We start from the raw sequence: 21,162 nt of genomic DNA, 5'->3' as shown, positions 1-21,162 counted from the left end.
TGAAGAATTGCCTTTATCACATAAGCAAGACTGGGGGATATTTTTTGGAGAGCTATCCATGAGCGGTTAGTCCTGGATTATATAACCTGAGCAATCTATGAAAAGCAAGAGAATAAGCAGTATTCCTCTGTGGTCTCTGCTTCAGTTTCTGCCTCCAGACTCCTCCCTGAGCTCCTGAATTAGCAGCCTCAATGGTGGACGGTGCTGTAGAAGTGTAAGCCAGTTTAGTTTGGGTTGGTGTTTTGTCACAGCAACAGAAATCAAATGACGACAGCCATCTCCTAACCTTTGATTGCTTTTGCACCCATGCTGTCGCTTTTTGATATCTTTTAACTCTCTTAAGTTCAGAACGGGACATGAAACACCCACAAGATTCTGACTAAGGCTCAAAGGAGCAGGATTATGTCCAAGTGACTGCTAGACACGTTTAAACAGGCCTCTGGATGCTGCTGCTCTTTGAACAGACAGCTCAGCCAAAGCCTCAGATGCAGCAAACATGCCAGGGAAGGGGCTGCCCCAGGCTTTGGAGCTGTAACCAAGTTATCCTAGGTGCAGGGCCTTGGGGAATGTCTCAAAAAAGATGCAGAGATGACCAACAGCCTGTGCTCCTGGAAGAGGCTTTTTAGAGTCTGAGAGGGCTGGGAAGATACTGGGGCCATCCAAGACTACCCCATATCCTATATACCAAGCCTCTACTCTTCTAGCACACCAGGATGGTTCCTGCCAGAGCAGACTGCCACTGTGTCACTCTTCCAGAGCCTGAGCTGTTTGGGTGGTCTGAGTGTCATCCCACGTCTTCTCCCTTCAAGGCCACATCCCAAGGCCTTTTCTGTAAACTGTGTCTCTTGCCGCTGCTGTCCTGCATGATGCTTCTTGCTTGCCACCCAGCAGGTCCCAGTACTGCTTTGCAATGAAGCAGCAGTTCCCATTAACCCCTTTCCTGGGTTTCATTTTGTCATTTTTTGGTGTGTGTGTGTGTGTATGTTGGTTTTTTGCTTTTGTTTTTTTGAGATAGGCTTTTATTATGTAGAACAAGCTGGCCTCAAGTATGACATTCTGCTGACTTACCTCCAAAGTGCTGGAAATACATTTGTGTAACAGTGCTCCTGCAAAAGCTTAGCTTTTATTTGAGGTGGAGGGACATGTTGGGGATAGAACCCAGGGCCTTGTTTGTGTCAGAGGAGCACCTGGCCACCATACTGCAGCTACAGCCCACGAGACCTTCTCTCCTGTTGAGCTCCTTTGACCCTCTCTCCTGTTGAGCTCCTTTGTTGCTTCCCTGGAGAGGGGGAAGGCAACTTTCATCACAGATCATGCAATTGCTGCATGTTGGCTGCTAAACCAAAGAATGCTGCTTAATCAGTCTGTCCACTTCATGACACAGCCATCACTGACATTTTCATTTTACAGATGAAAACTGTCCAGGCAAAACAGAGAGCTAGAATTAGAGTTTAAACTCAGCCGATGCCAAGGCCATATCTTTGCAGCACATGCTCTGCATCCTGAGGTCTCCTTTAGCTTTATACATTCCAGAAATGGCCTTACACATGAATGAAAGTTTTCTTTTTTGTTTTGTTTTGGCTTTTTTGTTTGGTTGTGTGTGTGTGTGTGTATGTGTGTGTGTGTGTGTGTGTGTATAACCTAGTCTCAGAGCAAAAAGAAGAAATAAATGAGGGATTGTTAGTAATTTAGACTTTGACACCTTAAGTGTGTGTGTGTGTGTGTGTGTGTGTGTAGTATGGGTTAAAAGAAAATGAACTGGCCTCTAATTGGTAAAAGGCAGTGATGTTTACCATTCTTCTATTTCCCTTTAATAACAGGGAGAGCACAGACTAGTTGGGCAGAACTGGCATCCAGGACCACTCTCACCTGGCCTATACTGGAGTCTGGGTTGCCACCCACCTATGAATAGGCCTTGGTAGAGTTGTAGCTGGCATCTTCCATCTTGTATGATTTCAGCTATCCTCTGGGCTTGCATTCTGGAAGAATAGAAAACCAAAGCCTCTACCCAAACTAGAGACACCATGCTCTCTCTGAGCCCTTCCCTCCCTGTCACTGAGACCCTCTACTCCTTGCAGCCTGCTATGGGGTGTCCCTTCCATAGAGGCAGAGTGTGACAGGGTCCCTAGCCTGTCTCTGGTGCTCCAGGGTCAGAAAGCACCATTGCCAGCTGACTCACAATGGCTCTAAATACCACCTCATGGCTGCAAGTTGGGCTGCTAGGATTCTGGTATATCAAAGTCAGAGGCTTCATCTATCACCTGCAGAGGGCTAAGGACACTTGCCAGATATTTCTGAGACTTGGACTCCTTAAACATCTATCCCTTAGCTCTCCCTCTGAGTCACAAATGAGCTGGCCATGGGGTCAGCTCTCCAGTATTAGCTCTCTGAATTTGGCTTTCTGCCTTGACTGACCTTGACCCAATGATTGTTGGCAGAGCAACAGAAGGCCTTGAAGGAGAGTCTTTGAAGCAGAAGGTTTGGCTTTGCCTCTGATTTCATTGTCCATGGGACAAGTGTCCACACTAGTCTACTGGCCACACAGAGACTGGCAGCCCAACTGCTCACAGTGACTCCTGGCTGGGTGTGGGTCTCAGGAGGCAGCTCTCTGGTTTGTCTCCAATCCATGCAATCATAGGGATTTCCCTCTGACTCTGGAGATCCAGGAACACATAAGAAACAGAACTCTTCGCCTCCTACTAGAAATTTTCTTGCTCCTGGGTTTTTGGGATGGGGAAGTAAAAGCAATGAGAGCCCAAATCAGGGTCACATGGATAACACGTGGATAGCACATGAGATAGAGAAAACACATACAAAATATGCCTGTCATCTCTGTCTGGTTGGTGACTCTGGACCAGTTATTTAACTTCCCCACATCTTATTCTGCTGATAAGGATGCTATCATAAGGAATAACTCTCTCTCTCTCTCTCTCTCTCTCTCTCTCTCTCTCTCTCTGTGTGTGTGTGTGTGTGTGTGTGTGTGTGTGTGTGTGTGGTGTGTGTGTGTATTCCTCAGCTTCTCTATTTTTTTTCCTGGATGTGCAAATGCTAACAACATAAAATCCCTAAAAGTCCTAAATAATGCTGTAGCACCATGGTATGGATGGCATTAGGTGCCTCATTCAAGAGCCAAGGTTGTGGATACTTTCTACTTTTGCAGAAAGTTGACAGGAACTATAGTTTATTGTTCAGTAACCCTCCTCCATTTTCCAGCACTTAGCCCTGTCTTTCCTCCTCCAGACACCAGGACTTTCTGGAAAAGCTCCTAAGGTTGTTTTCCCCTCTCACTGCATCAAGGGACAAGAAGCAGAATTTTGTTAGTCATCTATCAGCAAAAATGAGACAAATGGGACAATGTTCTTGTCAAAGCACTCCTCCCTCCCAGGGACAAACAATATCGGAAACAATATAACTCTGTTTTTGGTGTGGCCACTTTCTGTCTTAATCCAGGCACGCAGACATGAAAGGGTCAAGGCAGGTGGGGCCAGACAGAGAAGACCAATGGCACTGGGGAAGCAGCAGGGTTAGGATGTGTTCATCCCACTGCAAGCCATAGGACAATGGTTTGGGAAAGCATCTCCTAATAAACTAGCACATCACCTACATCAATGTAGACTGAACGCTCTCATCTGAGGGTGGGGAAGCAGAGGGTACCATGAGACAGTCCCCAGAAAGTTTGAAACCTCACACACTAGCTTACTCCCTCTGCACACACTGAAATTCCACAGTGATCTCAGCATGTCCTCCCACTGGAGAGGTGGTGTGCTTGAGGTGAGCAGCTCACATTCTGCCTCAAACTGCCTATAATATTACCAGGACCAGAGTCTAGAAAGATGAAGTCTTCTACTTCCTGACAATCAAATTCTTCCCTAGACCAGCTAAGGGTGTCTTAGAGCATCTCCTAGTGCTCAGTGTCTTTATGAATTTGACCCTCTTCTTTTAGATAGAATAAATGGCTTAAGTGTCTACACAATGTCAAATTACCAGTAGTCAGAGGAGACCATGGGGTCATGAATAATTGATATCCACTACTCCTGACCTTTATTTGGACTGGTCATTTCCACTTTCTGTCCTGTGAATGTTGCACCTCTCCTCGTTGGTTTCTGCCCTATCTCTTGTCCTTGCCTCAAACCACCTCCCAATTTGTTTTAAGAAGTGAAGATGCCACAGGCTTGCTAACAAGTCAAGAAAGGGGTTATGAGGTGTTGCTGTATCTACAAACACCATTGTGAGAACAATAGACACAGGAAATAATCTAAATCTTAAAACTGACCAGATGAGTGCGTGAGTACTACCAGCTAGGGGAGATCACAAATGCTCTTATTCCACAAACAGATCCATTATGAGATTCTTCAGTTCAGTGGTTATCAATTTTTATGAGTTCTTAAACACCCTTTTTTTCAAAACATTGTATTCACACCATTTTGCTTATAATTTCACAGAACAGTTCAGCAGATTGTAGGTACAGTGTGATATAAACTATAGATAGATGCAATCCATCTCTCCTACCAGCTTGAACAGAGGAAAGAACAGAGGGGCAAGCAAGAGTGTGTGTCATCATGAAAGGCACACAGTGAACTGGTAAAATAAGTGCACATGCTGATTACATAGAGTTGCCAAGGAGATAAACTCCAGCCATGGGTACCAATAGTTTATCCTGTAGCAGGGAGTTGAAATAGGGTGCTAGGCAGACATAGATGTACAAGGAGAGGTGTAATGTGAAGGAAGTAACTGCAGCTTGGTGAAGATACCTTTCCTAGCTTAGAAGATCCAAATATGTGGGTTGCCACTTTGCAAAAGCCAACATTGGACAGAGTCAGCTCTACAGAGTAGCTTTATAAGAACTATTTCTTCAATAAATAAAAATTTAGAGCTGCAAGGAGTTTCAGATTACCACTCTCTTAACAATGGGAAGTTAACATTCTTTGGACTTAAGCCTCTTTTTATTGAAAATGTATTATGAATATTTGGATCAGTTTTTTTTAACATATCTGCTTTAAATTAGATCTGTGTTTTTCTCCTCAAATATATATATATATATATATATATATATATATATATATATATATATATATATATATTACTATGCTGATAATGGAACCTAGGAGCTTGTCTTGGTTACTGTTCTATTTCTGTGAAGAGACAACATGACTAAAGCAATTCTTATAGAAGAAGGCATTTAATTACAGTTTCAGAGATTTATTCCATTGTAATTGTGGCAGGAAGCATGATGGCAGGCAGGCTGATATGAAGCTAAGAGAGTATATACTGATCTGCAGGCAGTCAAGCAGAAAGAGACAAGAAAGGAGAGAGAGAGAGAGAGAGAGAGAGAGAGAGAGAGAGAGAGAGAGAGAGAGAGATGATATGAAGGAAACAGTATCTCCCAAGTATCTTCCAGACACAACAGGATTGATGCATGTATGAGCTCACAGAGACTGTAGCAGCGTGCATATGGCCTGCACAGGTTTAAACCAGACTGAGCTGAGTCCCAGCACTGAGATGAAGAAGTCAACATGAGCTCCCATCTCCAACTAAGAAGCTATCCCCAATTAACAACTTCATGCAAAGAAAAAAAAAAAAGAGTTTTTTCCAAAGGAGTCTCACTGGGTATACAATCTATGCTTCAGGGCAGGCCCCTGCCCAACAGTAGATGGACAACACAAAATGAACTCAAAGGTATTTTGGGGATTGTTTAATATTGCTTTATTTTGGTATTTTTTGGGGGGTTGGTTTTTTTGTTTTTGTTTTTGTTTTTTATTTTGTTTTTTTTTTGTTTTTGTTTTTTTGTTTGTTTGTTTTAACTGGTCTTTTGCCTCTTTATTTTGGTTTCTGAATTTGAGTTTTTATGGATTTTTGTGTGTGGGTGTGCATATCTCTGCTTATATATGTGTGTGTACACATTTCTCAAACTCTTATTTTTCAAACTTTTATTTTTCTTGCTCTTGCTATAACTTTATTTGATTTTTTACTTGCCTGTTTTTAAAATATTTTTTAAATTTTGTTTGTTTTTTATGTATTGGTGTTTTGCCTGTATATATGTCTACATCCCATTTATTTGAGTTACAAGATAGTTATGAGCTGCCATGTGGGTGCTGGAGATTGAACCTTGGCTCTGTGGAGCAGCAGTCTGTGCCCTCAACTACTGAGCCCTATCTGTAGTTCACAAATGTGTACTGAGGCTCCTTCTGAAAATCCTACTGACATGTGCCATGACGACCAGCTTGTTTTCTTGAGAGAATGAAAGAAGGAGTGGAGTTGGAAGGATGGGGAGGTGGAGAGGATCTGTGAGGAAATGAGGAAGGGGAAACAGTGATCAGAATGTATAATATGGAAATAACTCCCTGTTCAATAAAAATAAAATTATCTTAAAAGTTATAGACTGAAATAAAACTTGATAAAAGGTAGAGATTTTAAGAATAACTTTTAAGCCAATAATAAAAAGTCTACAAGGACAGATGAGTCTTATTGTTCTCAGGAAAAAAAAATAGTTTCCTGGTTCTATTTGGAAGTAGAAGACAGAATTTGAGGATTTCTGGCAAGGCAATTCTGTGGCTACTGTCAGTACATACAAACCTAGAACATTATTGAAAACTTAAAAAAATAGTCAGGAATCTCAAGTATGATGGAATAATAGTAAAACAACTGGGAGCAGCAATAATAGTAAAATGAGTAAAAATTTAATTAATTAATTTTAAAATGTGAAAGTGTAAGACCCCCATAAAAAAGGAATGCTGTCCTAGTAAAAGTATAGTAGCAAAGTTAGTTGGGGAAGGGAAACAAAGCTCACCACTCAAACTTCCTACCATGCCTAGTTGCTACAAAGGAATGCGACCTTGGGATCCTCAGAACTAAGATGGCTCTCTAAGGTTAAACTTGAGTCACAAAATATGCAAATGAAGTAAGCCAACCAACAACTCCGTGGGCCTGATGTCTAGAAGTGCTCAGACAGGTACTGATGACCCAAGTCACAATCTATTCCCATGGCCAGTTCAGAGACACAAGACAGGGTAGGTAGGATGCAATACTTCTGAAGAGAGATGCCACACCAACAACAGACACACACACACATGAATTTTCTCTTCTCCTATATTTCACTGTATTTTTTATTATTATTAAATAGAAGCACTGAAGTTTTTTCTGTTTACAACAGTACATTCTTGTAACTCTATGCCTAGAAGGAAAGCAAAGGCCAGACATCAAGAGACAATGTTCTTCATGGTCACATGGTATGTCAAAGAAGATAAGCCACTGAGGTTTGTTTTAGGAAGACAAATCTTAAGCAATGCCAATGGAGTTCATCAAATATCTAAACTCTAAGAAAAGGCCATCCTACACTCAATTGCAACCTCCAGCTTTCCATAATGTACATGTGGGTATCTCACTGACTTTCAGTATGTGCTTGAGGTTGTCTGCCAATGCTATGGTAATTCTTGAATTAATGTGCAGATTAGTCACACTTACGACTCCTTAATTTGAAGAGTTGGGGGAGTGAGGGAAATACAGTCAAAGCATGTATGGAATTCTCTAAGAACTAATAATTTTTTTTTTTTAAAAGGGAACCTTAAATTATCTGTAAGTGGGATGAGGGCCATTCAATAGGAAGATATAAGTATAAACATATACTAATGCCCCTTACCTACTAAAATAATTAACTAAACATGGTGTGATAGTCATGAACTATTTTCAAGGTTAAGGCTGTCATTAAAGTATGGTTCATGAACGAGGATCTCTGTACCTCCTCTGACTCACAGAAAACAACTGTATAGCATTATAAATTCACATAGTGCCTCTATAGGTGCGATTCTAGACATTGGGGAAGGACATTTAAGGTAGCCTCTCTCCTATTGCTTAGATCCTTAGTTGGGGTCATCCTAGTATATCTGTGCACATTTCCCTAGTGCCAGATTTCTCTTTAAACCTATAATGGTTCCCTCTGTTAAGATATCTCTTTTCCCTCTCTCCTCTATTCTTCCGATAACTCAATCCTCCTGCTCCCACACATCTTCCTCCCTGCCCCCTCTTCTCCCCTTCTCTTTCTCCTAGCTACCCCCACTGGCACCCCTCCATGCTCCCAATTTGCTCAGAAGATCTTGTCCCTTTCTGCTTCTCCAGGGGACCATGTATATATCCCTGACTTTAAGCTCTGCTACAGAGCTATAGTTCTGAAAATAGCTTGGTATTGGCACAAAAATAGAAAGGTAGACCAATGGAATTGAATAAAAAATCCTGATATTAACCCACATACCTATGAACACCTGATTTTCAACAAAACAGCTAAAAGAATACAATGGGGGGAGGAAGGCATCTTGAACAAAAGATGCTGGCACAATTGGATGAGGGTGTGTAGAAGACTACAGATAGACCCGTGTCTATTGCCACTCACAAAACTCAAGTCCAAATGGATCAAAGACCTCAACATAAATCCAGCCACACTGGACCTCTTAGAAGAGGAAGTAAGAGGTACCCTTGAACAAATTGGTATAGGAGATCGCTTCCTGAACATAACTCCACAGACACTGAGATCTACAGTTAATAAATGGGACCTCCTCAAACTTGGAAGCTTCTGTAAGGCAAAGGACACAGTGGACAAAACCAAACGGCAGCCCACAGACTGGGAAAAGATTTTTACCAATCCTACATCTGACAAAGGGCTGATCTCCAAAATATACAAAGAACTCAAGAAACTAGTTAACAAAACACCAAATAACCCTATTTTAAAAAATGGGGTACAGAACTTAAGAAAGAATTCTCAATAGAGGAAATCAAAAAGGCTGAAAGACACTTAAGAAATTGCTCAACATCCTTAGCTATCAGGGAAATACAAATCAAAACAACTTTGAGATACCATCTTATCCATGCCAGAATGGCTAAAATTAGAAACACCAATGACAACTTATGCTGGAGAGGATGTGGAGAAAGGGGAACACTCCTCTGCTGGTGGGAGTACAAACTCATACAGCCATTTTGGAGATCAGTATGGTGGTTCCTCAGGAAAGTGGGAATTAGTTTACCACAGGACCCAGCAATCCCCATCTTAGGCATATACCCAAATGATCCACATCCATGCAACAAAGACATCTGCTCAACTATGTTCATAGCAGCATTATTTGTAATAGCAAGAACCTGGAAGCAACCTAGATGCCCCTCAACTGAAGAATGGGTAAAGAAGATGTGGCACATCTACACAATGGTATACTACTCTGCAGAAAAAATAATGGAATCTTGAAATTCACAGGCAAGTGGATGGAATTGAACAGACTATCCTGAATGAGGTAACCCAGTCACAAAAAGAGGAACATGGTCTGTACTTGCTCATATATGGACTTTAGACATAGAGCAAAGGATCACCACCCTATAATTCACAGCACCAGAGAAACTAGGATACAAGGTGTATTCTAAGAGATTCATATAAAGTCCCTCACAGAAGGGGGAAGGAACAAGTCCCCCAGAGCACATAGGAAGTGGGGGGTCAGTGAATGGAGAGAGAACTAGGAGAAATAGAAGGGGAGGAGAGGAAAGTACATGCGACTAGGAAGATTGAGTCAGGGGAGGAATAGAAGACAGAAGAGAGAGAGAAAGAGAGAGAGAGAGAGAGAGAGAGAGAGAGAGAGAGAGAGAGAGAGAGAACGAACATAAAAGAGGGAACCATTATTGGTTTAAAGAGAAAACTGAACCTAAAGAAATGTCTAGAGATCTACAAGACTGCCGCTAACTAATGATTTGAGCAACCGTGGAAAGGCTACCATAAATGCCCTTCTCGGATAGTGAGATCAACAACTAACTTATCCACCATCATGGAGCCCTCATCTAGTACCTGTTGGAACAGAAGCAAACACCCATAATTAAACACTGAGTCGAACTAGAATCCAGATGCAGAGAGAGAGGACAAGACCGGGTTGCAGAAACACATAGAGACAGCTGTCCTGAACAAGGAGGAGCTAACGGGCCCCGGACTGAAAGCTGGGAATCCAGCATGGGACTGACTCACATACCCTGAATATGGGTCTCAGCTAGAAGGCCTGAGCAGTCTAAGAGACCTCAGACAGTGGAACCAGGATGTATTCCTGATACACAAAAGGACCTTGTGGACACATCCCCCATGGAGGGATACTCCCTTTACCTAGAGACAGGAGAGATGTCCTAGTCCCTACTTCAAATGACTTGACAGATTCACATGACCCTATCTGGATGGCATTGCTCTACATTTGGAATTGGGGTGGGGGGATGGGAGGGAAGGGTGCATGCGAGGGATCAGAGAGGGTAAGTGGGAAGGAGGGAGGGAGAGAGGGAGAGGGAACTGAGATCAACACGTAAAATAAAAAAATAAATAAAAATTTCGAAAAAGAAAATCTGGAGAAAATCAATAAACTCCTAGAACGTTGTGTGATACATCTATTGACATAAAAAAGAAAATCCATTGGGGGTCGTGAGAGAGATGGCTCAGTGAATAAGAGGGCTTGCTCTGAAAGCATGAGAAGCAAGTTTAAGTCACTCTTGTAAAGAGTTGGGCATGGTTACACATGCTTGTAATCTCAGTATGGGGACACAGAGACAAGTGAGTTCTGAGAGTTCATCAGCCAACTTTACCTGTTTGAAATAGTCATGAAATGGAGAGTGATAAAGGAAGACACCAGATGTCCTTCTCTGACCTCTGCATATGCACACACTGGCTCACTCATGTTCATACAGCACACATGCACACACACACACACACACACACACACACACACACAGAAACACACATGTCCCCTATTTTTATTTTACATGGAATGGACAGCAGTACACTTTAATGCCGTTATTCAAGACAATATCAGTTTTATGCACTGCCACATATGCCTACTGATCATCTCTCTACACTCATACTGCTACACTGATAATTTCACATTGATAAGATGTGGGAACAAGAAATAGAAGGTACATAGATAGCTTGTGAACTGGCTAGTTTTATGTCAACTTGACACAAGCTAGAACTATATGGAGGTAGGAGCCTCAACTGAGAAAATTCCTCCATAATATATCTGTAGGACATTTTATTAATTAGTCATTGGTGGAGAGCAGTTTATTGTGGGTTCCATTCATGGACTGGTAGTCCTAGGTTATATAAGAAAGCAGGCTGAGCAAGCCATGGGACGAAAGCCAGTATGTAGCACCTCTACATCAGCTCCTGCCTTCAGGTTCTTGCCATGTTTGAGTACCTGCCTTGACTTGCTTCAGTGATGAACAGGTAACACAGAAGTATAAGCCAAGTAAACCTTTTCCAAAGTTGCTTTGGTTGTAGGGTTTCATCATAACAATAGTAGCCCTAATTAAGGCACCTTGAAATATGTACGTTGGAAAATACTAAATTAAAAACTTCAGAGTCTGACTTACTCAGGAGATCTTGTCCCTTTCATCTTCTCAGGATTTCCACGCATGTCTCTTTTAGGGTCTTCCTTGTTGCCTAGCTTCTCTGGGGGTTGTGAATTGTAGGCTGGTTATCCTTTGCTCTATGTCTAATATCCACTTATGAGTGAGTACATACTATGTTTGTCTTTCCATCCATTTGCCTGTGAATTTCAAGAAGTCATTGTTTTTTTTTTTACTGCTCAGTAGTACTCCACTGTGTAAATGTACCACATTTTCTTTATCCATTCTTCGGTTGAGGGGCACCTAGGTTGCTTCCAGGTTCTAGCTATTACAAATAATGCTGGTATGAACATAGTTGAACATATGCCCTTGTGGTATGAATATGCATCCTTTGAGTATATATACCTGAGTGGAATTGATGTGTCTTGAGGTAGACTGATTCCCATTTTCCTGAGAAACTGACATACATGAACCCCCTGAGAAGGGGAAAGGGACAAGATATCCTGAGTAAATTGGGAACATGGAGGACAACATGAGGAATCAGGAAGGCCGAGTTGGGGGAAGAACAGAGAAGGAGAGAAAGGAAAGAGATACCTTGATAGAGGAAGCTGTTACAAGCTTAATGAGAAACCTAACACTATGGAAATTCCCAGGAATCCACAAAGATGACCCCAATTAATAATCTAAGCAATAGTGAACAGGCTACCTTAAATGCCTTTCCCTTATAATGAGATTGATGACTACCTTAAATGCCATCATAGAGCCTTTATTCAGTAGCTGATGGAAGAAGAAGCAGAGATCCAAAACTTTACACTGAGCCAAACTCCTGGAATCTAGTTGTGGAGGGGAAGGAGTGATGAGCAAAGGGGGTCAAGACCATGTGGGGAGAAGACTGCAGAAACAGCTGACCTGAACAAGGGGGAGCTCATGAACCCCAGAATGATAGCTGGGGAACCAGCATAGGACCAAACCCTGAATGTGGGTGTCAGTTGGGGGGCTTGGGCAGTCTATGAGACCTCTGGCAATGGAACCAGTATTTATCCCTAGTGCATGAATGGGCTTCGGGAGCCCATTCTCTATGGAGAGATACTCTCTCAGCCTAGATACAGTGGGGAGGGCCTAGGTCCTGCCCCAAATGGTGTGACAGACTTTGATGATCTCCCCTGGAAAGCCTCATCCTCTCTGAGGCGTACACGGGGTGGGTGTGTGTGGGGGGGTAAAGTGATAGGAGGGAATGGGAGGACAGGAGGGGAGAACTGGGATTGGTATGGGAAATAAGATTGTTTTTAATTTAAATAAAAAATAAAGTTATTTTTTATTTCTCTGAAAAAAAAAAAAAACCCTTCAGAGTCTGGGAGTTTATTTAAGCTTATGGAGTATAGGAATTTGTTCTTTGAAATTAAAGACAATGGGCCAATGAGATGTCTCAGTACATAAAGATGCTTGCTGCCAAGATAAATGGATTGAGTTTGATCTCTTGAACCCATATGATGGAAATAGAGAACCAATTCCTATAGGCTGTCCTCCCACCTTTAAGTGTGAACCATAGTACACGTATGTGCACATATGTGTGTGTACACTCACATCTGCAAAAATAAATATAATTTTAATTTTTGAAATTAAAGACAAGTTCTGTACATTATAGAGATACTATTCCAAATTTTGTTGTATAGATCAAAGTCACCTGTGGTGTAAGCCTCAAGGCAGCTGGTTTTGCATGGAGCCCAGAGAAAGACTGTTCTTCCAGCTGATTCAACCTGCAGTCCAAGAAGATTCTTCACTTCAGCCATGTGACCCAGGACTTCAGAATGCCTGTGACGGGACAGGTTGCTATATGAACTATGTACCAAGACCCAATAAAGGAATACAGCACACGACCCAGGAGTGTGGACTAAATCTATGTCTATCTCTTTGAAAACAAACTATTGACGCTCTGCTAGTACCTCCGAGTCTGACTGCAAGTGAGGGCTCAATGTATGAGCCTCTTTATCTAACCTACCAATCCACTAGTCATGCATGACCCAGAGAATTCCATCATCGGTAGCAGTGAAATACATAAGCTGGGTCTAAGCAAGTCCTGAATGTATAAGTAATTTGCATTCACAGCTTATATCAACTCCCACAGTATCATCTGTTATGGTATTGCCTTTCCTTCAGCTTATATTTATGTCTTCATGTGACAGTCCCTAGGACCAGATGACTGAGCAAGAAAATAATTCAACTTTAATCTGTAGCTAGTTCTGCATGCTGTGTGAATTCCAATCAGAGAGGAACCACTGGAACATATGCTCTCAATCAGAGGTGGCCCTGAAGCATAGTGGACAAAAAAAAATTGTCTGAAAAGCAGAATTTTGAGGGTTACATATGATTTTCCACTTCATCTGAAAGGAAAAGTGCATGGATGAATCACACCGATTTGAAAACAGGGCATGAACGTTTAGCCATATTGTTAAACCAAACCTTTAGCTGGAAGCAGGAGCATTACAACAGGGAAGTTCATGAGGAAAGTTTGTAGAGGAAAGTGTCCAGAGGATGATGATGACGTTTGGCTCATGTTTTACTCACCAAAAGTCCCATTTGGACCAAAAGCCCCATGACGGTTGCCATGGCAAAAGCAATTTCAGGGAGAAAGTGTTTAGTTTAGCATAAAGGCCCAGGTGCAGTTGATCATGGCAGGGGAGTAAAGTAACAGGACATTGAAGCAGCCAGACACATTATGTCCACAGTCAGAAGACAGCATTGGATGAATATATGCTTCTCAGTTGGCTTTCTCCTACCTAGGAATGGTCCCGCCCTTGAATTAAGATAGGTCTTTCCACCAGTTAATCCAATCAAAATAATTCCTCACAGGCACATGCAGGCCCATCTCACAGATAATCCTTGATTCTGTCAAGTCTGCAATTAACACTAACCATCACAGCTTAGACAGGGTGGTTGTCCCACTTAATGGATACCACTCAGCCTCTTTCCTAGGATGCATTCCAGGGAGGAACATCCCCTCACCTTGCAGCTGATTTTATGGTGTCTGCCTCTCATCAACAATGGCACCATGTTTCCTCCTTGCTGGGGTAAATAGTTTCAAGATATGTATTGGCATAAGCATTTCTGTACTTCTACAGAAGACATCATTCACTTGAACTATCTGTTATCATCTGTTATTCTATACAACAATGACTCACACTAAGAAAGTCCATTTTGCACCAAGGGATGAGAAATGATGGTTTGCTCATAGATTTCTTGGGTGATTTATAGTTTCAGAGGATTAGAGTCTATGAGTATGATGGTGGGAAGCATAGCAGCAGACAGGCTGGGAGACCTTATATCCTTATCCTCAAGTAGGGGGCTGACAGAGCTAGCTGGAAATGGACTAACCTTCTGAAACCTCTGAGTCAATCCCCAGAGCCCTCAGAGACACACCTCCTCAAACAACCACATCTCTTAATCCTTCCCAAACAATTACAGCAACTTCCCAAGTATTCAAATATATGAAGCTATAGAGGCTTTACTCATTCAAACCACCGCATGGATCAGAAGTCAGCATTAAAGAATAGTGAGATGGTGGGGGAAGACTTAGCATAACAGGTAATAGACAACATGCCAACAATATGATGCTCTCCCAAGGGAGGAGGTCTATGTTTTGAATGAGTGACCAATAGAGATAGAATACAAACTGTGGATGGCACCTTTTATTAAGTCTGTGTGTGTGTGTGTGTGTGTGTGTGTGTGTGTGTGTGTGTGTGTGTGTGTGTGATAGACACTATGTATTCATGTGGCTGTGTGCACGTTTGTGCCAGTATGTATGCACTATGTATATGCGTGTACAGGTCAGAAGTCAACATTAGCTGTCTTTCTCAGTTGCTCTCCACCTTAGTCTTTTGAGGTTGTGTTTTCCTGAACTTAGAGCACACTTACTGGCTTCAGTGGGTGGCCAGTGCACTCCAGAGGTCATCTGTCTTTACTCCTCCCATACCGCTTTCCCAGCATTGGAGTTACAAATGAGTGATATAATACCTATGTTTTTACATGGGTACTGGGGACTCAAATTCAAGTCCTCATGTTTGTGTGGCAAACAAGTTGCCTGCTATCCTCCTTCGAGCTCCCTTTACATTATACTCTTAACAGCCACTTCCAGCTAGACCATTGTACTAATTACTCTTTGTTATTGTGATAAAATACCATGACCAAAAGCAACTTAAGGAAGTTTTTATTTAGACTTAAGGTTCCAGAAGGCCAGATGTCCATAATGGTGGGAAAGGCATGGCAGAAGTAGCAAGAAGCTTAGAGACCACCTCTCAAAGGCACATAGAAGAAGCAGAAAGCAAATTGGAAGTGGGAAGGCTATCAGCTCTCAAAGCCCACACCCAGTTATGTGCTTCCTATAGCAAGTCTGTATGTACTAAAGGTTCCATAACTTCCCCAGACAGTGCCAACAATAGGAGACTGTTTGCATATAGGGAGACATCCTTCATTCAAATTCCCATGGTCATATAAGTCCACCAGAACTCAAACTGTGCTTTCTATCATATTTACAGGTAAACAATCTGAACAGATTTTGATTGAGGTCAAAGGAATAGCCATAAAGAGGTAAGTAATTTATAACACCAAATATGTCCCTCTGCTTAATTATTAAAACATGATATTATAGTAGCTATACGTGAATTTTACCTGTTTCTTCTGGGTGTATGTTTCTGCCTACAAACCAATAATGAATTACTTTTGTTTTGTTTTGTTTTTCCCCAGCCCTTTTTCTTTTGCTCAGTTATATAGAGTATTTTATCACCAGTTAACTATGTAATTCAATATTTGAGCTTCATGAAATTAAAAAAAGAAAGATTGGGACTGACCTAAAGGAAATGAAATATTGCTAGATGCTAATGCTGTTAGGAGGGAAATTAGGGTTGTGCCCTCTAGGAGACAATGTGCTGACGATAGCTAGGAAGGACAGGCATGTTTGCAGATCACCAGTAGCATTATATTGAGAGACTATATTCACTGCTGTTAAAGAGAAATCTGATCACAGAAAAAGGGTGAAGCAGTGGACACAAGTGGGTACCAGCTCTCTTGACCTTCACCTCAGATCTAAGCTGTGATATCTCCGTGCTACAAAGGCCAGGTAAGTATAAGTTACCTGCTCTGATTTCATTGGCACTGGGACCTGCCAATCCAATGCAGTCAGGCCATACTTCACAACTGGACCACACCAAAACAGAGGCAACTGTGAAGCACCTGTTTGGGATATGGATGATGGCAAAGGCTATTTGTTAACAGCAACCTGTTTGGAGCAGCTCCCTTCAGCAGCATGATAGCTTTCTCAGTTGTGGCAGAGACTAATATTCTGTCCCTTTGCCTTCTAAAGCCTCGCTCGGTAGCAAAGTTCCCATGCACAGCACAAGCAATAAATATGCTCTCGGAAGACCGAGAGATGTTGGGGGATTTCCATAAATAGCTTAACAACAGTGGAGTGAACTCCTAAGACCTAACTCCCTGGTTAGCCGGAGATTGCCTTCCTTCCCCAGAAGTCCTTGTGTTCTGGGGTCAGTGTTGAAAACAGAAGCTCTGTAAATAAAAACATCCTTCCTTTAGGCCCACTGATATTTATGGACAGTTACAAAGATGATTAGAGGAATAATCAACCATACTAACTTGTAAAAATTAGTCAAATGAGTCCATGTGACTATTTAACTCTGGAAACAACTGTATGCTGGGGCTCAAAATAAATAATGTATCTCTAAATGATGTGAAACCACTACAAATATAAATGTACCCTCGTGGCCTGAGAGTTAGAATGTCTAATGGAGTGTCACTCTGCAGGCAGATGGGCCCTTGCTTTAATAATAAAACCGATGCTTGCTGGCTGTGTGACTATAGCCCTCTCTGGGTCCATTTTCTGCTATAAATTTGTGTCCTAGTTTCATTTCTGTTGCTATGGTAAGATGCCCCCACAAAAAAAGCAACTTAGTGGAGAAAGGGTTTGTTTTGGCTCACAATTCTAGGGAAGTCAAGGTGGTAAGAACTAAAACAGCTAGTCATGTGACATCCACAATCAAGAGCAGAGAGAAGTGAGCACATGCATGCTTACTGCTCAACTCACATATATACTCTTAAACAGTACAAAATCCAAAGCCAGGGAATGATGTCACCCACAGGGGTGGCATCCCACACCAATTAATAGAATCAAGATAATCTCCCACAGACATGGCCGTAGGAAAGGGGGAAGGAGGGAAGGGAAGAGCAGAAAGAAGAGGGGGAAATGGAGGAAGAGAGGAGGAAGGGAAGAGATAAGGAAAGAAACAAGGGAAAGGAGAGAGAGAAGGAAACACACACACAGAGAGAGAGAGAGAGAGAGAGAAAGAGAGAGAGAGAGAGAAATTTAAATGTCAATCTGATCTTTGAGGGTCTTTATGTCTGGGAGATGGCTAAGCAGGTAAGAGCACTTGCTGAACAAGCATGATTAAACACACTCAAAGCCTAGAACCCACATAACAGTTAGGAATGGTCACACAAGTCTGTAACTCTACTGCTGTAGGGCTGGGTGGGAATAGCCTACAGTCTAGCTCTGAGTTCAGTGAGTGAGCCTGTTAAGGGACTAAGGTAAAGAATGACTGAGCAAGACACTGGATATTCTCCTCCATATTCAGCATGTGCATAGGTATATGTACCTACACATGTGTGCCCATATACTATATACACATATGCCACAAACATATACATCACATTCACACGTGTAGACCATACTAATGTGCACATACACATACGTGCACACATCGTAGGACAGGGGAAAGGAGAGAACATTTAGACTGGCATTTGATTAAGTACTAGGTCTCTAATCCTGCAACTACCCAGACCCAGAAACAGGGTTATGAGTTGGCCCACCCCAACATCCACCCTATCTATGATCTGCTGGAACATGTAAAGGGAACAGACCAGCAGACCCAAAGCTGTAGGATTTCCACAACATGCAGCAACAACAGGATATCCAAGAGGAGTTCTATTGCAGTAAATAAGGATCAGGATAAACAAATAGGCCGAATAGATGTTTATTCAGGGAGAAATAACTTACAACCTAGACAGATGAACACCAGGAAATTCAACCCGATCCTCTCCTGTCCGAGTCACGCCAGAAAGAGAGCGCCTTCCTGGCCCCCTCCGACCTCCTTCCTCCAGTCACCTCCGCCCATCGCTCCACCCCCCAATGGGCGTGGTCAGTGCTACAGAAGGACTACCTCACTACAATTCCCCTTTTAGTCTAAAGAAAAGATTTAGGCTTAATACAAAACTATATACAAAACAGTGAATAACAAGTGTGCTCTAAGAAAAGGAAAATCGAGAACAAAATGACCTACATATCTAGTCCTAGGGTGAGGGCATAATGGAGTTTACAATAGAGTTGTCCTAAGCTGGAAAACGTAAGTCTAGTACCTAATATATCTAACTAGGAAGAGAGAATAATAGTTGTGATAGTTTAATCTTCAACCTCATCAAGACCTGAGAAGGAAAATAACAATACTAGAGACAGGAAATGCGGATGGACAACTTCCAAAAGGTGCAGCAAGGACAGAAACAGCAAGCCACCTGAACAGTCACCCTAGGTCTCACAGCGACGTTGGTACACCCAGATTTGGCTAAGGCCAAGAGAACTTAACAGACCACAACAACAGCAGGGAAATAGAATGGCTGTCTTACCCTGACTTGGCAAGGTCAAGCAGTCTTCTATATTTGTCTCCTGCAAGCACATAGGACTGCATGTCCAAATCAGTGGTCTAGGTGGGGGCAATTCTATGCCCAACAGGCCATTAGCTGAGGCAAGATTGAACTCCAGCAGGAGCAACAACAGTGTCCAACATATTTTCGGGAAAGTGCACGGTGCTGTCAGGAGCAACAGTGTCTCATGTCAATGGAGTACTAATATTAAAACATTTAAATAAAGGAAGCAGTAGTCTCTTACGGCATGCACTCACCTTATGTGAAGCAATTAGTAGAATCATGGGCATGGAATAACAAGGTAACCCCTAAGGATTGGGATCAATTAATATCAGCTGTCCTTGAAAGCGCCTCTCAAATAGAATGGAGGGCTTTATGGAGAGAGGAAGCAAAAGCTCTTGAACTTCAGGGCTTAAAGAAAGGTTATAAAGCTCCCCAAGATAAAATTCTTGGTGAGGGTCTCTATGCTGACCCAGAAACCCAAGCTGCCTATGATGAACACATCTTGTCTCTATGCAGTACAGCAGCTTTGAATGCTTGGGATAAGGTTCATGAATTAGGAGAGAGGATAGAACCCTATACCAAGATAAAGCAAGGACCTAGAGAAAGTTTTAGTATCTTTCTAGAAAGATTATTTAGGGCAGTACAATTAGAGATAGCAGACATAGATGCTAGGCGAATACTCATAGAATCTTTAGCTTATACGAATGCGAATCCTCGATGCAAACAGGTGCTTTGGCCTTTAAAAATGCGATCAGCACCCTTGGATGAATGGGTCCTATATACAGGCAACATTGAGTATAATGACAATAAGACTGAAGCATGGATAGGAGAAGCCATATCTAAAGGTCAGAGAAGATATCAAGATAACAGAGTTCCTTACTATGGTGACTTAAAAGCTTGGGTAGGAGAAGCCATCCCCAAAGGTTTGAAGAGATATCAACATGTCAGATGTTATAACTGTGGTAAGATAGGACATCTAAAAAGAAATTGTAGGCAAAGCTTCCCTAGAAATAACACCCCCAGGAATGAATCAAACAGAAGGCCTCAGCCTCCTGGGTTATGTAGAAGGTGTGGCAAAGGCAGACACTGGACAAATGAGTGTAGATCGACCAGAGACAAGCAAGGAAACCCTTTACCATCGGGGAAACTCCTTGGGGGGCCTCTCGAAGGCCCCCACGTCACAGGTGGTTCGAACATTCCCAGTCACAGTGGAAGACAATCTCCCACAGGACAATTAGAAAATTCTGTGCCTATTATAAAAACTCATACTGCTCTGGATGACGAATTAGTGACGGAAGTTGAATCAAACATGACAGAAGGAAATGAAAAACGTATATTTTGGCAAGCTGCTATAAATAGTCATAGGCCTAGATTGATAGTTAAGATGAATAATAGACTGTTTGAGGGTCTCCTGGACACAGGAGCTGATGTAACTATCATATCTAATAAATCTTGGCCTCAAAGATGGCCCCTGCATGAGGTAAATGTTCAATTCTTAGGGATTGGAACCCTGGCTCAGGTAAAACAAAGCACGAGATGGATTGAATGTATAGGACCAGAAGGACAGAGAGGGAGGTTGAGACCATATGTGGCTGATGTAGTGATAAATTTATGGGGTCTTGATCTATTACAGCAATGGAATACACAGATTAACATTCCTCCTGTATTAGATAGGAGCCATAGACGACCTCATGATTGTGGAAAGAATACTGTTAAGTACTATACAAGACAGAGACCAAATATCCAGGCAGTACAAAAACAAAATACAAATGCTGAACAAACAGAGGAACCAAAAGCCCTACCTTTAAAATGGCTAACAGAGGAACCTGTCTGGGTAGGACAATGGCCTATGACCTCTGAGAAGTTAGAAGCTTTAGAAAGCCTGGTTCAGGAACAGCTAAATGCTGGACATATTGAGGAATCAACCAGCCCTTGGAATTCTCCTGTATTTGTGATCAAAAAGAAATCTGGTAAATGGAGAATGCTTACAGACCTGAGAGCCATCAATAAAGTTATCCAGCCAATGGGCGTGGTCAGTGCTACAGAAGGACTACCTCACTACAGAGTTCCAGTGAGGATCTAGCATCAACAGTGTAGCAGAAACCAGAGGCC

Source organism: Phodopus roborovskii, unplaced genomic scaffold (genome assembly GCF_943737965.1).
Source record: "Phodopus roborovskii unplaced genomic scaffold, PHOROB, whole genome shotgun sequence".
Taxonomy (NCBI): domain Eukaryota; kingdom Metazoa; phylum Chordata; class Mammalia; order Rodentia; family Cricetidae; genus Phodopus; species Phodopus roborovskii.
Note: the sequence above shows the minus strand (reverse complement) of the source record.